Here is a 17,309-nt window from a genome sequence, read left to right on the forward strand (position 1 = left end):
CAGTGCACCTTCCTTCCCAGTGGCAAAAATGACCAGTGGTGGCTGGTGACCAGTGAATGTCCCTCACTGTGTGACATCATCAAATCTGATGAAACTTTCTCAATCAACCCCTTTTTTTGTGGACCCCCACTAAATGAACTTCCCTTGGAACCATGGCATGGTGCTCCCAGCAGAGCCCATGGGGAGCTGCAGGGGTTTCATCCCCACTTGCAGCAGAGGAAAGCAGCAGTCCCAGCCTGCTGGCAGGAGGGCCGTGCTCTCTCCATCCCTCTGGGAATGCCCACTCCAAACCCAGACAATTTTTTTGTGGAAAACCCTTGGCCAGTGAGACCACACAGCTGCCAGGCTCCGTTCAGCTGAGCAAGCAAGGCTGGGAACCCATTAATTTGCTGGGTGAGTTATGGTTCCCTGCAGCACCTTTTGTTCACTGTCAAGGTTCTGCAACAATGACAGATGCAACTACAGCCAGCCCAGAACTCCAGAGTTTGATCTCCTAAATCATTCCAGATATTAAATGTCTCAGCAATAAGCCTGGCAAATGAATTCCTCTGGAGCTCACACTTGGTGTTGAACACGAGGCAGGAGGGACTCCCCACGCAGCTCCCCACGGTTCCCTGGGAAATTCTGCCATGGAAATGATCCCTGGAAAGGAACCAGAATCCCAGGAAAACTCACACAGCTTCCAGTGGCTGCTGAAAGGAGCTGCAAATCCACCTGGATCAGTGAGGCAGCGCTGTGGGGCACTAGGAGCTCACCAATGCCAGTTCTGAGAGCAGGAGCTGGACATGCATATGGAATTCCCACTTACCCTGGTAAATAAACAGAAAAGACTGCAGCAAAATAAAGAACCAGGGGAACACGGGCAGAATGCTTAAGCAGCAAGACACGGGCTGGGTTTCAGTCTGGCTCTTCTCAACCTCAGTATTAATCTTTTTTTTTTTTGTTTCAAACCATCTCCTTCCTTCAGCCACAGCAGTCAAGAGAAGTGAGCAAATTCCACCTCAACTCATTTCCAAAGAGCACAGAACTGTTCAAAGGAATCCTTACCCAGAGCAGATTAAGGCACGCAGAGGGTGGAACAATTGCTGCTTCATTTTTAATTTCTCCAAATCACCATCAGATAGATGACAGTGCTTAGCACAGGAAGGGTTCTGCAGGCTCCATAAACAATAGAGGTATTACCCATTATCACACAAGTACAAATTAGTTTGACCTTTCCAGCTTTTTCATATGAGGCTTCCTTTTTTCCACTTGACTAGAGAAAATATTGAGTCAGGCCATGCTCTGCACTCTCCCTTCTCAGATGTGTTTGACCAGAGTTTCTTTCCTAAATCTGCAATTAGAAGAGACCCATTAAACACTGAATTCACCCCAGGAATTCTCTGGCTCTCCCAGCACATTCCTGGTGCTCTCCCAGCCTCACTCCTGGTGCTGCTCCACACCTGCTTTTCCCAAGGGGGATAAATGTGGGATCTGATCAGTTCACGTTCCGTGGGAAGGGCTGGAAACAAAATGAAAATGTTGTTGTGGCAGCAGAGATCATCACAGAATCATGGCAGTGTTTGGGTTGAAAGGGGCAGTAAAACCACCTTATCCCAGCCCATGGAGCAGGGCATTCCCTGGGCACTGCCTTATCCCAGATCATGGAGCAGGGTGTTCTCTCTGTCCTGCCTTTCCCCAGCCCATGGAGCAGGGTGTTCTCTCTGTCCTGCCTTTCCCCAGCCCATGGAGCAGGGTGTTCCCTCTGTCCTGCCTTTCCCCAGCCCATGGAGCAGGGTGTTCTCTCTGTCCTGCCTTTCCCCAGCCCATGGAGCAGGGTGTTCCCTCTGTCCTGCCTTTCCCCAGCGCATGGAGCAGGGTGTTCTCTCTGTCCTGCCTTTCCCCAGCCCATGGAGCAGGGTGTTCTCTCTGTCCTGCCTTTCCCCAGGGGATGGAGCAGGGTGTTCCCTCTGTCCTGCCTTTCCCCAGGGCATGGAGCAGGGTGTTCTCTCTGTCCTGCCTTTCCCCAGGGGATGGAGCAGGGTGTTCTCTCTGTCCTGCCATACCCCAGCCCATGGAGCAGGATGTTCCCTCTGTCCTGCCTTTCCCCAGGGCACGGAGCAGCTCCCAGTGCCCCGGGATGCTCCAGGGTTTCAGCTCGGAGGGCCGAGTGCTGCCACCCTGTGGGACCCGTGTCACTCCTGTGCGCGCCTGGCACTGCCGGGATGCTCAGCTCACACCTGAGCTTGGGAGGCTGGAGGGGCTCAGAAGAGCAACCCAGCTGTTCCCAGACAAGCACAGCACTCTGGGATAATCCTGACAGCTGATTCAGGAGCTGGGGATGTTTATAAATTGGATTTAGAACAAAGAGGTTACCGAGTTCTGAGCAGAATAAGAACAGATGTTACAATTCAGGCTCGTTTGTAAGGCAGAGGTAACTGATGAATTTACACAATCCCTGTTTACTCACACAGATCCAGGCCTGGGTGGGAATCCTGCTCTGTGCATCACCAACAGCACTGAAACTCTGCCTGGAATCACTCCTGTGCTCTGCTTCATATTTCATTCATTTCTGCTTCCAGCTATACATGCACAACAGAGGGCACGATACATCTCCCTAATTGAACAATACAGATCAATTAAATATGAAAAGTCGTTCTTGGACTGAAACCCTCTCAGGCAAATGTTCTGCTCTTATGCTAAGTAACTCTTTTAAAAAGCTGGGGGTTGAGTGCTGTTCAGAGGGGGATTTATTTATTTATTTTTTAAAGACTGGGAGAAAAAGCCCCACAAGATTCATCCATTCATTCATGACAAGAGGAGAGAGTTTTGATCACTGAGCAAGGTAAAACATCTTATTTGATGAAATCTCCTCAGTGCTGTTTGTGTGAGGGGAAGAACCCCCCCGTGCTCTGCAGAGATCACCCAAACTGGACAAAGATCTCTCTACTCCAGCTATAGAAAGGTGTAAAAATGAGCAAAAAGGAACGATGGGGATCATTAACAGGAGCTGTTAAAAGGGAAAGCTGTGCCCTGAGCAGCCCCAGCTGTTCAGGGGCTCTCCCCGATGGCTTTTTGGGTCTCCACACTCCCATCACTGGGAGCAGAGAGATGCAAATGAGTTTTGTTGTGTGGAAGAGTTCCCGAATAACGCCCTGTGATCTGAATAAAGGGGTTAATGAACAATGCACTCCCGGGGGTCAAATCTCCCAGGTAGGTCATTGCTGAGCAGCACCACTGACATTAAATCACCCTCACAAGAGAGGTTTGCCCACCACAGCCACCCGGGCTGTCCTTTGTTCCCTTCTTGGCTCTAATCAAAGCAATGCCCTGCTAAGCTTTATGTAAATTGGCCTTAAACACCACATCTCCTCCTCGGCTAAACATTTATATCAATAAATGATAAACACAGATTTCGCCCGAGGCCAGCAAAGATACAGCTCTGTCAGAACTCCTGGCAGAGCAAATCAGTCTGGAGGCAGGAGCTACTCAGCTCAGGTCTCCTGGAAATCTGGAGAAAACCAGGATTAACTGGTGGGTCTTTGCTCTCAACAGGAATTGGGGAAAGTCCACCCGGGAGGGCTGAGTCTCACTGAATCCAAACCCAAAGAGGAGAAGAGGTGGGGAGGAACCAGCCCGGTGCTTTGCTTTTATCTTTGTTATAACCTATCCCAGCAGAACTGGTACTGGCTAGATCACAACATGAATGAGGATGTCTGGCCAGATCTGAGACATCTCCAGCAAGTCCTCAAGGAGTGCAGCATCAGCAGCTGAACAACTGGGAGCTTGAGGAGGAGCTAATAGAAAAAACAAGCGTGGCAGAACCTCCTTTTTGAAACCTTTAACACAATTTTTAGAATAAATCCCTGCCATTTTGAAAATACGACTGCAGATGACTTTTTTGAGTTCTTCTGAAGTGCAGTAAGTGCATCACTTACCTCACTGGAGGCCACATGCTGATACATCTGTGCTGTGACTATGACCCTAAGCAAAAATCCCAGTTTATGTCGCAGAGGCAAAACTTCCCCCTGAAGCTGCACCTTCCTAAAGCTGAACTCTGCACCTGCCAGCCACCAGATTGTTTAAAAATGCTCTGACCCTGATGGTTCTGAGCCTTGACCTTCACTGATTTAACCCAGCAATTAAAAACACCCCAACAACTCATTCCTTTTCTCAGTGTCGGGTTGGGATAGATTTTTACCCTGCAGACTGAGCTAAAATGCCTGCACCCAGGGAATAGCAAAGGGAGTTATTTCCCAACACCCCCAGAACCCTGTTCAGTGCACCAAACGCTGCTCCCTTGGCTCATGAGGAGTGTGCAGCTCATGTGTGTGAGGATGAGAAGCAGATTTGACACAGATTTGACACAGATTTGACACAGATTTGACACATTTCCTCCGAGTACCCCCAGATTTGGTGGCTGCTGGGAGGAGGAGGAGGCAGAGAAGAGCTGTGCACTGGCGTGAAACAGTAAATCAGCAGGGTGTCATCATTATGGATTTGCTTTGCTAATAATAAAAAGAATGAATCACTGCTGCCATGATAGCCATGTCTGCACGGGATAACCACAGTGCAGACACCGGGAGGGTGCGAGCAGGGCTCAGCCCAGCTGACATTTGTGGGATTGGGGTGACCGACGGCACTTGGCTGTGTTTGTGATGGGGGCTGCACATCACTCACCCAGCAAGCAGCACAGGCTCCCAGTGGGAAGGAAAATTCCCAACTGTTGCAGCAAAGCCTCTTCAAAGAGAGGGAGAGAGAGCTGAATGCCCCGAGTGGCAGCGGGGCTGAGCACGGGCAGCCCCACATCAAAGCAGAGAGAGCTGCTCCTGCAGAGACTGCACCAGGTCATCCCAGGCCACACAGGGCAGGTGTGGGAAGAAACCCCAGACTGGCTCTATTCCAACAGGGCTAAAAATAGAGCTGGGGTGATTTATGAACTTTCAAAGGCAGCAGAGGGTTTTTAAGCAGCAGCAGCTTCTGCTCCATCTGCATCCCTCGGCGCCAGGGCTTTGTCCACCCTGCCCAGATGGGAACCAGCCCCTCCAGAATGCTCACTAAACAGAATTAAACAAGACCACAAGAGCAAATAAAAAGGCAATGATCTATCTGTCTCGTGGGTATTATCCTTCCTGGGTATTGTCCTTCCTTCACTCTGCCTCATCTTTAGCCCCTGAGTTTCAAATATTCTTTTTTTAAATCAAGTTAACTCCACAGAACTGTCACACAAAGCCAACTCCTGAAGCCAAGGTAAATAAACCACGTGGCACCAGAATATTTACAAAATTACTCCCAAGTTTTGCAGAAATTTTATGCCAGCTCACCCCTGATTTCCAGCTGTCCCTGATGGGGTAACACAGGAGCGAGTTTGAAACCAAGGAAATGTTAATTCCAGTAAACAAAGACCTGCATAGCAACAAGACTTTCATGCATGTCCAGGTTTGGGAACCAAGGTGGGCTCCCAGCAGCTGTCACTGCTGCTGTCCTTCCCTCCGGAATTAAAGCTCCTCAGCCAAGGGCTGGAATCAGCACCCAGGAATCAAGCACGGGAGGGATTAACACTGGAAAATCAAGGCAGGACCCCCTGGAGGAGGATGGCTGAGGTCTCAGGGACACCCACCTCACGAGCACAGGTGTCCTTGTGGCCCAGGGCAGAGGACACCTCACCCCTCAGCCCTCCCAGCACACACCTGCCCTCCTCAGCACCCCTGGAGAGCCCAGGTGAGGGGCTGGCAGCCCCAGGCACCCCTGTTAACCCCTGGGGAGCCGGGCTTTGGAGCCTGCAGCACCTCAGCCCATTTCCAGGGAGGCTGCCTGCACAGGTGAGCTGCTCCTCTGCTGTCATTCACATTCCCAACACACGTTTTGTCATTGTGGAGAGCAGAACCAGCTTAAAATTCCGGGAGCACCAGACGGGCTGGGAGAGAGCTCAGCTCCACTGCAGAAGGATGGGAAAATCCTTCCAGCTGCAGAGTTTTGCCAGGATCGTTCAACTCCAACTACCTGCAGGCACACCCTGCTTCCCTGCACTCCCATCACCCAACAGCTGTGGGTGTTTGGGGCAGGAGACCCTCAGAGCCTCCCAGGAGGTGTTGAGAAACACAGCCAGAGTTTGGGGTGCAAAGGGACATTTCCTGAAATGCCCCAAAATGTTGTCAGAGGGGTTCAGGGGTGCCCAGAGTTCAGCACGGGAGGGAGAGGTTGCTGTTCACCCGTGGAAGCCATTGTCTCCAGCAGGCTGCCGAGGGGAAATTAGCAGCGTGCACACCTCTAAATGAGGCTGTACAGCACGGAAAAGAGGGATTAGCCATGTAGAGTAAGTCCTTTTGGTATTAGATTAAAGAGGGGAGGTGACTTTGAAGGATTATTCAAGAGCCATTTAAGCAGTTTTCAGGGATTTACAAACGCGGGGTAAAAATGCAGCTCCCTCAGGTCCACAAAAGAAGAAGAAATTCAGTTTCCCGGCCAGGAAAGCAGAAGGAAAAAGGTTCTGGGGGACCCCCTTAAGTGCAGGTCCCCACCAGGCTGCTCCCCAGGCTCGGCGCTGGCTGTGGAGCCCGGCTGCAGCATCACCTGCACACCTGGGCTGGAGCTGCTGCGGGAGCCACAGGGAGCAGGGAAGGGGCTCCCACAGCCGCGGGGATGGGTCACGGCATCCCCTGGGCACCCTGCCAGCACGGGGGCACAGCCAGCCACCCACCCTCTGGACTACCGCGACCATCACAAGAGGAGCTGCCACCAGTTCCTGCTCCCACCTGGGTGATTTATCCGCTGGGATGCGGGTCCTGAACCGAGCCATGGAAAACGGAGGATGGGCGAGCGCAGCCACTAAAACTGATTTCTGCCTCCAGCCAAACGTGCCCTGCTTCCCCGCACCTCAGGGTGCCTCATCAACGTGCTGGCTCTTAATCCTCTGCCCGCATTAGTCCAGCCAGGGGAGAGCAATACGTGGCTGCGAGACACCAGACTGCTCTATCGAACAAACCCTCCTCGGGGGAAAAAAAACCTTCTTTGGCTTAGTCTAAATTAAGGTGACGGGTAATTAGTATGGAAGATACAAACTATTGCCACTTGTTATGCAAGCAGCATCCTTTAATTTGTAGTTTCGAGAGCAAGCCGCTCCTGTCTGGGATAAATAAAACAACACGCTGCGGTATGTTGCTCACGACACGGGAGCAGCAGCAGCATGGGGAAAGCGAAAGGAGCTTCAACTCCAGCCGGGAACGCGGCTGGAGCCGGCAAAAAGTTCTGCGTGCGCCCGGAGCAGCCTGGCCGGGAGCGTCCCCGCGTTCGCATCCCGGGATGCGCCCGCTCTCACTCAGGGATCATCTCCGCTTTCACTCAGGGGTGCTCCTGCTCCTACTCGGGGATCATCCCCGCACTCACCCAGGGATGCTCCTGCTGTCACTCGGGGATCATCCCCGCTCTCACTGAGGGATGCGCCCGCTCCTGTCCGGGTATGAGCCCGCTCTCACCCAGGGATCATCCCCGCTCTCACTCGGAGATGCGCCCGCTCTCACTCAGGGATGCTCCTGCTCTCACTCAGGGATGCTCCTGCTCTCACTCAGGGATCATCCCCGCTCTCACTCGGGATCGCTCCTGCTCTCACTCGGGATCGCTCCTGCTCCTGTCCGGGGACCGCGGCCCCCTGGCCCGGGGGCTCTGCAGGACCCCGCTCACGGCTCCGCGCCCCGCGGCAGCTCCGCGCTCCGGGGGCACCGGGGGTCCCCTGCGGGCCCCGCGCCCCTCTGGCCGCGCCTCCCCTCCGCCGGCTCCGCAGCGCGCCCGCGCTCTCTTCCCCCGCACCGCAGCCTTGCTTGAAAATTCCTTATTTACTCCCTATTTATTTTTTCCCTTAAATCCCGTTTTAAATCTGCCTCCCTCCGAGCCGTGCCGAGCCGAGCCGCGCTTACCTGGGCGGGGAGGGGGGTTCATGCCCGGCGCGGCTCCGCGGTGCGGGCGCTCCCGCGCGGTTCCGCAGCCCCGCGGCCGCAGCATTGAGCGGCAGCGGCGGAGCCGGGCGGGCTCCGCGCAGACCCCACCCCCGGCCCCGCCGTGCGCGGGGGGCGGGCGGCGGAGCGGCGGCGACCGCTTTAACCCTTCCTGCCCCGCCGGTGCCCGCCCGGTGCCCGCCCGTGCGGCAGCGCTCCGTGCCTGGCCCCGCGGGCAGCATCCCCCACCCTTTGCTGCCGCCCAGGTGCGGCTCTTTCTGTTCCCGCGGCTCCTCCCGCACCCCGGGCGGCTCCGAGCCCGTTCCCGTCGCGTTCCCCGCTTTTCCCCATCCCCGACCAGCCCCGATCCCACTAGGGGAGACCACAGAAGCCCAAATTGCCGCTCGCGGCTTTTTTTTTTTTTTTTTTTAATCTATTTTATTTTATATTTTATTCCCCCCTCGGCGGGTTGCCCTCCGGTTTTAATCCCAGATTTGCCGTAATTATCTCGATCTTTAAAGCGAGCCTCTCCTCACCGCCAGCCTGTCGCGCAGCCCTTTGCATCCACCGTCTCCTTTCATCCCCTTCCCGTTCCTCCTCGTCCAAGAACCGCGTGTGTTGTGCAAGGAGATGAAGAGCCCGAGAGCACAGCGCACCTGGGTGCCAGCCCAGCTGCTCCCGAGCTCTGCTGGCTGTCCCTGTGCCCAGGGATGCTCCCAAACCTTCCCCAGGATCCCTCATTAGGGTCTCTGCTTGCTGCTGCAATGCAAATGATGAGCCACGAACTGCTTTGAAAGTCAGGAGTTCAGGTTTAATAAGCGCCACAATGTAAAGCCACAAAGAAAAGGAAAAAAAAAGTATTCAGAAGTGAATGTGGGACCTACCTGTCCCCCCGTCCCAAAATCCTGTCCTGGGAAGTGCTCTTAAATGCTGTGCAAAAAAACAAAAAAGCCTTGCAGTGCAAAGAGGGTATTCAGTCTTAACTGTGCCTCCCCTGGGTTTTGAGGGATTAAGTGAAACCCTTATTATGTTTAATTATCTCTGGAGTTGCTCTCTGTGCTCGCTGCCTTGCTTTATGGTTTAATAAACTGCACGTCAATAGAAGGGAATGACAATTAACAGTGGTGCAGGCTGGGCTGGCGTTCACTGCTGCTCACAGGGTCCTCCTCCACCTGCCTGCTCTCAGCTGGTTCCTCCCCACCTACCAGAGCCTCTTTGGGCAGCTCAGGAGTGGGGCTGAGCCCCACACAGGGCTCAGCTCTGCAGGTCCAAGGGGTTGTGAGCTCTTCATGGAGGGGTGGCAGCGCCCTGGAGCACCTGGAGGCTGATGGACCAGCTGTGGTTGGCCCAGTCCTGAGCTGTCTTCAGTACCTCTGGTGTCCTGGGGATGCTCAGCTCCTTAATCATGGAATCACAGAATCACAGAATTTCTAGGTTGGAAGGGACCTTTAAGATCATCGAGTCCAACCCATGTTCTAGCAGTTCAACTAGGTCATGGCACTAAGTGCCACATCCAGTCTTTTTTTGAACACATCCAGGGATGGTGACTCCACCACCTCCCTGGGCAGATGATTCCAGTATTTGGCCACTCTTTCTGTGAAAAATTTTCTCCTTAATTCCAGCCTGTATCTCCCTTGGCACAGCTTGAGACTGTGTGCTCTTGTTCTGTCTGTTGTTGCCCGGAGAAAGAGACCGACCCCAGCTTACCACAGCCACCCTTAAAGAAGTTGAAGAGAGTGATAAGGTCACCTCTGAGTCTCCTTTTCTCCAGGCTAAACAATCCCAGCTCTCTCAGTCGCTCTTCATACAGCTTGTGTTCCAAGCCCCTCACCAGCCTTGTTGCTCTCATGGTTGGAAAGGGCCTCCAAGATCATCAGGTCCCACCGTGCTGATGGAGGATGGCCCTACACAGAGCTCACTGCTCCTGGAGAGAGCAGCAGGGGCCAGCTCTGCCTTTGCTGGGTCCTGCTGGGAGTTTAAGGCTGGGCCCAAGAGTGAATCAGAGTCTGGAGGAGGCAGGAGTGCTGCACTCGAGCCATGCATGCAAGAATCCCCCTGTGTTTTGAAATGTTATATAAATGTTGTGTATTATTTGTGTAATCTCATCCTGATTTATGCAGGAGGGGAGCCTGCTCAGCAATCCAAAATCGAGTTGAGCACCAAGTGTTTTCAATTTGGGAGCGCCTGTGTCTCCAAGGTCACCTCATAAATCCTGGCACCGTGGCAGGGCTCTGCCAATCCGAGTGGGGTGTAATGACTCTGGAGGGAAATCAGCGCTGGAAACGCTGCTGAATTTTTCAGAGGGAACATGCATTGAATGCATCATCATCATCATCATCATCATCATCATAACCCAGCTGAGCGTGCAACATCCTCGGAGAAACATCTCCCACCCTCGCCTGGGTGGAACCAGCAGCAAATGAGAGCTGAAAGGTGAAGGCAGGGAGGTGGGGGGAGCAGACAGATGGCTTCCCTGGAAAGCCTTTTGGTTGTGCCACCTTCCCTGCACACCTTTACCTCACCCTTGAATGAACAAGCAAACCAGGTCACTGCCTTCTTGATTTTTTTTTTATCCCCAACAAATCCACAAATAAGGCCAAAGGTGGCACAGTCAGCAATCAACGCCTCCCGTTGAAAATTCAGACATATTCTCTTGAGCAAATAGTCTCAAATACTTCATAACCGTGGTGAGGAGAAGCGCCTGGCGGGGTTTTGAGCAAGGTTGTAGCAGCAGAGCTGACACTTTGAATCAAGCCTTACAGCTCGACCTTCAGAAACCCCTGCGCTGTGAGTGACAGTGGGAGATCCCTGCCAGAGCAGCACCAGGACACTGAGCACGCTGGTGTTAATTAGCTACAAACAAACCACAGACAAACCACAAACAAACCCTCGGAATTGCTGTGGAGGCTGCCCCGAGTGTGTGTGAGTGTGTGTGTCTGTGTGTGTGTGCACACAGAGCCATGCAGGAGGCAGAGCTGACCCCAAGTCCTGCCCTGGGACACGGTCAAGGAGGGTCCCCATGGTGCCTCAGGATTTCAGCTTTTCTATTTCCCATCCATCTGTAACCCTGCAGCTCTTTAGTGTGTAACTCCAAACCCCACACTCAGTGGGAGCTGCTGCTTCCCCATTTGGGGCAGACACAGCAATTCCTCTCCAGGCCTGGCAGCCAAGGACACCTCACTGCCCCAGGGCCAGAGACGGGAACAAAAGTGAGTTGTGGGAGCAAACCTGGGGTCAGTGACTGCATTCCCTGGAGCTGGAATTGGCAGATGAACCCCCAAAGTGCAAATGGACCAAACTTATCCAAGTGTGCAAACCCTGACCCATCATCCATTTCTGGGTGCAGCCCCTGGGGCTGCCCTAAATGTACCTGCAGGCCTTCAATAAATAGAACAGCTTTTTATTGCCTTAATTCTGCCTGGCCTCTCTTCTTAGGTAGCTCCAAAAAGGCTGAACCCCATGTGTGCCTGCACAGAGGAGTAAACACAGCCCTGCACAGCCCTGCAGCTCTGCTACAACCAGGAGTAGAGGTGGAGCAGGCACAGGCTGTGATTTATGGGTGCTGAACTCGCAGCCTGAACTTGGCAGAGGCTCCTGAGTTTAGGCTGCAGTTTGTGTAAATCTCAGCAAAGGTTTGGGCACGGTTTTACCCATACAGTAAGAGTTTGGTAAGTGATTCTGCTTTAAATGACTGCTGCAAAACATCCCCAAGGTTCACCCTGGGGTTTTGTCTGACCTTTAATTAAAATACCAAGGCTCCCTTTACATGGTGATGGCTATTTGTGAAGTCCTCTGAGGTTTTGTCCAAGTCCTGCTTGTATCTCAGTGATATCTCAGGGAGCAATGCAGCTCACAAGGAATTTTGGAGAAATCTGCCCTTTTTTATCATCACCAGCCTTGCCTTGAATGAGTTTCATTTTAGGACAATGCATCAAATTGATAATTTTTAATGTGATGCAGTAAGAAAAGTGTAATCAGCAACCGGCTGAGAATTATTCGTGGGTGGGAACTGTAAATATTCCTGAGTCCGCAGCTCTGTGACACCACAGCTGGGGATTTGTGGGGAAATAAATCCTGTCCACAAGGCTGAAGTGGAAAGGTGGTGGATAAATGGCCCTGGAGGCTGATGTCCTGCTTGGGAGCAGGGAAGGACCAGAAGCAAAGCTCTGTGCTGTGTCAGCAATAACTCAGTGACTGTTTCAGAGACCCACATTCCATGTTTGCTCCTCAATCTTTGGCCACTGATTCCAGCTATTGCCAATTTCAACGGGGTATTTTGAAAATATGGATATTTAGCCCTGACAAATAGTTGGGAACCAAAGATCTAAACCTACAAACTTTGTGCTTTCAGGGGTAGCTTCAACAACTTGGCTGTCCAAGCCCAAAAAACAGCTTTCAAGGCACAGATTCCTAAAGGAATCTGAACTTCTTTGGTTTAATTCCAAATTCTTCTGGTCTGTAAAGTCTCTGGAAGACAGCAGCAGTTCTGTCTGAATCAAGGAGCCCAGCAAAGGACCTAAACATCATGGCTGGGAGAGTCTTTCATAGTTTAAAAAGCTCAGCTTAAGTAGAGACTGAGTCCAGAATCTTTCCATGTTTCTCATTGGACGTTTTGTACCCAAACTCTCCCTGAACCTTTACAGAATTTCCTTAAGGCTCAAACTTCCTAATAACACTTGATAATAATGCACATTTTTTATGGCCAAATTGTGGAATTTGGAATTTTTTAAATGAAAATGATGCAATTCTCCAATGGTAAAGCAGTAATTTATAACTCTAAATTAAGGCCTTAGGTTGCAAAGCAAAGAAAAAGCAGAACGGGAGAACCCTGAAGCTTCTCAGTCTAATAATTATAAATTATTTTTTTGGTTATTAAAATTCCAAGGTGATAGGCACTGCTACATTTTAGTAGTTAAAGAAACACAAGATAAGCTTCATTATCTGCAGTGAATTTTTATTTTGAGAGTAGCTGTAAAATGTAATAATTCAATTACCTCCGAAATCCAAATGAAATCTCCCCATATTCCTCGAGCACGGCCAAAGGGACGTTTCCAATGACACAACCTTAATAATGCCCACATTAAAAATGGTGAGAATAAATAGTTTGAAAGCCCCCAGAATTCTGAGTGTGTCTCCACGATAAGGTGGTGACATTTATAAATGCCATGTGATTAGCATGTGAAGGGAGATACACATTCATTGTGTGCTCAGCCCTATTAATCATCCATCACCTGATAAACATGGGATGAAATGCCCTCTCTGTTCCCTTTTGGAGTCCTTCAAAAGATGGCACTTGGTGTGATAACTCCAGCATTCCCTCGGATCCCTTGGCTGGGACTTTACAACCATAATTTGGGTTGTGTTCAGGCAGGATCTTCCTAAAGACCACGATGGGTTTTGGATGAAGGAGCCTCAACCGAGTCAATTCAGCTGTGGGGCTGAATCCCCTTCCAAAAATAGCCAGGATTCCCCAGCACTCCCAGGTGTTCTCTGTTGTAAATGTTCCACTGAAAACTTTGGGTTTTGGGGAAGGAATCTGCACTTTCAGCTCCAAGAGTGGGGGTAGGTTTGGATGGGATGTTGGGCAGGAATTGTTCTCTGGAGGGTGGGCAGCCCTGGCAGAGGTGCCCAGAGCAGCTGTGGTGCCCCTGGATCCCTGGCAGTGCCCAAGGCCAGGCTGGACACTGGGGCTGGGACACCCTGGGGCAGTGGGAGGTGTTCCTGCCATGGCAGGGGTGGAATGGGACAACCTTTAGGGTCTCTTCCCACCCAAACCATCCCAGGATTCTGTGATTTTATAACGAAGCCCCTCTAGCTTCAATCAGCCCCCCAGATTCCAAGAAACCTCTTCATGATCCTCCATGAGATGTGATCTGGGAAAAAGTGACAGCTCTCCCTGCTGTCAGGGAGGCTGTGGAGGGACACAGGCTCTCCAAGCCAGATAAAATCCCAAGGATCCAGAGAACATCAACTGGAGGCACTCAGGAGTTAATGTCACGAGACAAGAGTTATCAAATCAAACCCTGGCCTGTCTCATCCAACATCTTGCCTGAAATCATGGTTGTCAGGACTTATTGCAGGGAAAGGAGTGAGAAATGTCTCCTTCCTCTGGGACACGGGCAAGGTGGAAATCCAAAAGTGTGAGACGTGGTCCTTTGGTGTCAGCCCACGGATCCAACTGCCAGCAGCACCAAGGAACGGGAGAACTGTTGGGAACAAGTGCCCAGAGGGAACTTTGTGCAACGTTTGTTCCATGAACACTCCCAAATCCAGGAGCTGCAGTGGCACTTTGGTGCTTTCATCTGCCACCAACACAGGCAGAGCTGCCCCTGTCCCAGCAGAGCCTCCCATGGCTGGATGTCATCTCTGCACACACCCCCCGTGGGGATGGGGCTGTGAAAGCCACTGGGAGCTCCTGAAAACCCCTCCAAAACAAGAACTGCTCTTCCCAGTAATGAGAGCAGGAAAGGCTTCAAGATTTCCACCAGAATGGGAGCCACGGAGACAATTCTGAGCAAGACACGGACTATTGTTATTGGGCAGATAAGGAAGGCCAAAAATAGAACTGTATTAATTTCAGCACTGAAAATATATTTGTGCCGAGGAAGGAGAAAGTCATACAAATTTCTATTTGAAAGATTTCTATAGAAATCCATTAAAAAACAGCAGAGAGTGGCAAAAAAAAAAAAAAAAAAGAAAAAGAGAGTGAGGGAAAACATCTCTCTGCAGCTTATGAATAACAGATAAAGTTTATTCCAGTAATGATAGGGTACGTTTGGATTTGAAGAATAGTAGCCTGCCAATAATAAAGATAAAGACAAATACTTTCATGGCTGTTAGAAGAATAAAACAAAGCTGACTTTTTTTTTTTTTTTAATTGAAACAATTATTTTTTTCCTGAGGACAGTTGGGTACATTGGACAGATAAGTTATTAACTGTCACTTTTGGAGTTTTAGCTTTACACAGCAGTCACCAAGACACAGATTGTGCATACATAATTTCTAAAAGGGATCAAGTTATTATGGAAGTCATGTTACAGTGGAGGAACAGGAATATTTCCGTTTGAGTCATTATCTGAGAATGATATCCTGAACTGGATCCATCCTGGGGGAGAAAACAAACCCAAACAGCTCGGGCCCAAATGTACTGATGATATTTCTATAAACACAGGAGAGGTTTTAGATATGAGATGAGGCCAGAAACATTCAGAGCAGTGTAAACACCTTGTAGAGGGTTCAAAGGGCTGGACCACCGAGTCCATGAGTCATTCCAGGGGTCCTCAGGGGTATTTTCCTGATCTACCCCTCCACAGCTCCCAAAAGGACACTGCAATTCCTTCACCTGTGGGAAGTCCCCATCAGAGGTGAAGGAGGAGCTGTGGAGCTGCTGTACCAGCCCAAACTAGAGCAGAGCATTAATGTCTTCTGCTGCCTGGTGGTGGAGAGATGCCACCTGAAACGTTGCCATTTATTTAACTAACAATTTGCTGGAATTCTAGTAGTTTGGAAATATTTCTTTTTGTTGCAAAAATAAGTGGGTTTGTAATCACTTATCTCTTCAAAATTAACTCCTGTGCTGTCCAGAGAGTTCTTAAATATCTCTGGTGAAGGAAAACCTCTTTGCATGGGGACCAGGCCATGCATCAGTGTTCACTGATGAGCATAAAGGGTCCTGAATTTGGCTTTTGTGCATTCTGCAAGTTTCATGGGCCTTCCTGCCTTGACAGAGGGGCTGATCATTCGTTACAAGGAAGAAGAAGAGAATATTTGAAATCTTCCAAAAGCTCAGAGTAGTTTTCTCTCTAGGGAAGGGATTTTTCTCTGCCACAGGGGAGGTGAGGAGCCACTGGAAACCCTGAGGAAAAGCTCTCTCCTCCCTTTGCAGGGCTGGGAGGTTCCACTGAGGCTTACATTATTAAGAGTCTTCCAATGGATTTATGAACAGAAGATTACATTCTTAATGCCTGCTTCTGAGAAATGGAGTGAATAATTCAAGCACACCAATAGGAGTGTGGAAAACAGAGAAGCACCTCGGTGCTGAACCAGGAGAGTGAGCCCCCCTGCAGCCATGGAAATGTGATCTGTGGAGCCCCAAACCCACTGAGGAGGAGGCAGCAGCACCAGGGCAGAGGCTGTAAAGCCCCAGGTGGGAGCTCCAGCCTTGGAAATGATTGCCAGGGGTGAGGGAGGGTGGACAGCACTGCCCAGGACAAACTGAGGGGCTGCACCATTGGTAAAGCCCTTCTGTGCTGCAGCTGGACAGGTTTGGAGCACCTGCTCCTCAGGAGGCAGAGGAATCCCAGGGGTGGCCCAGGGCAGGGGGGCACTGCCAGGGGAGGCTTCCTGAGAGGATGAGGAGCTGCAGGAGCTGCCCCTGGAAATACCTGCCCTGCTCCTTGGTGGGGCTGGGCTCGAGGATGCTCCTGGCAGAGGAGAACAGGGTTTTATCTGATCTGCAGGGCACAGGGAAGCTGACACAGACTGCCCAGAGCAGCTGGGGCTGCCCCTGGATCCCTGGAAATGTCCAAGGCCAGGCTGGGAGGGGCTCAAAGCAGCCTGGGACAGTGGGAATGGGGATGATAAAGGATTGGAAGATGAACTTTAAGGCCCCTTCTGACCAAACCATTCCATGATTCTGTGACTGATATCAGAGATATGGCAGCATCCTGCTGGGTTGGACCCAGGGGAAATGCAAAGGGGAATGGCTCCATTGATGAGTGCTGTGCACAACCCCAGTTCCTCTGGAGCAAGCAGGAAATCTGTCATCCCAACACACCAATTCCTGCTGAGGTGTGGGGAGAGCCTGGACCTGGTGATCAGTGGGGGCAAAGAGCATTGTGGAAGTGTGACAGTGTTCACAGGGCTCCCAGGATGAGGGAAGAGATGAGAAAGTTGACTCCACGTTCAGAAGGTTTGATTTATTATTTTATGATATATATTATATTAGAACTATACTAAAAGAACAGAAGGAAGGATTCCATCAGAAGGCTGGCTAAGAATAGAAAAGGAATGAATAACAAAGGTTTGTCTCTGACTGAGACAATCTGGACAGCTGGGCTGGGATTGGCCATTGATGAGAAACAACCACAGAGACCAATCCCAGACCCACCTGCTGCACCCACAGCAGCAGAGAATCCTTGGTCACAGTTTGTTCCTGAGGCCTCTCAGCTTCTCAGGAGGGAAAATCCCAAGGAAAGGATTTTTCATAGAACATGTCAGTGCCATGGAAGCTCAGACATCCCCAGAGAGGGAAGTGCAGGCTCATCAAACCTCTGTGCTGAGGCACCAAAGGAAACTCCTCTGCCATCCCTTCCCTGTCAGGGGCTGGCACTGCTGATCCTCTCAGAGAGGAGCTGTGCAAGGATGTGCAAGGCTGATCCTCCTGGGCTCCTGTGCAAG

General features: G+C 51.1%; 1 protein-coding gene across 2 annotated transcripts in view; it reads right to left on the reverse strand.

Annotated features, from left to right (window-relative positions):
* The window catches only part of LOC103823699 (contactin-4), a 261,680-nt gene extending 253,706 nt beyond the window's left edge, over positions 1 to 7,974 (reverse strand). The window contains exon 1 of one of the 2 annotated variants that reach the window (XM_050979442.1): positions 7,893 to 7,974. The gene's annotated coding sequence lies outside the window, so the exon portion shown is untranslated. The remainder of the gene's footprint in view (positions 1 to 7,892) is intronic. The other variant, XM_050979443.1, reaches the window with a different exon arrangement.
* Positions 7,975 to 17,309: the final 9,335 nt, after the last annotated feature.

The sequence above is a fragment of the Serinus canaria genome, chromosome 12 (assembly GCF_022539315.1).
Source record: "Serinus canaria isolate serCan28SL12 chromosome 12, serCan2020, whole genome shotgun sequence".
NCBI classification, from domain to species: Eukaryota; Metazoa; Chordata; class Aves; order Passeriformes; family Fringillidae; genus Serinus; species Serinus canaria.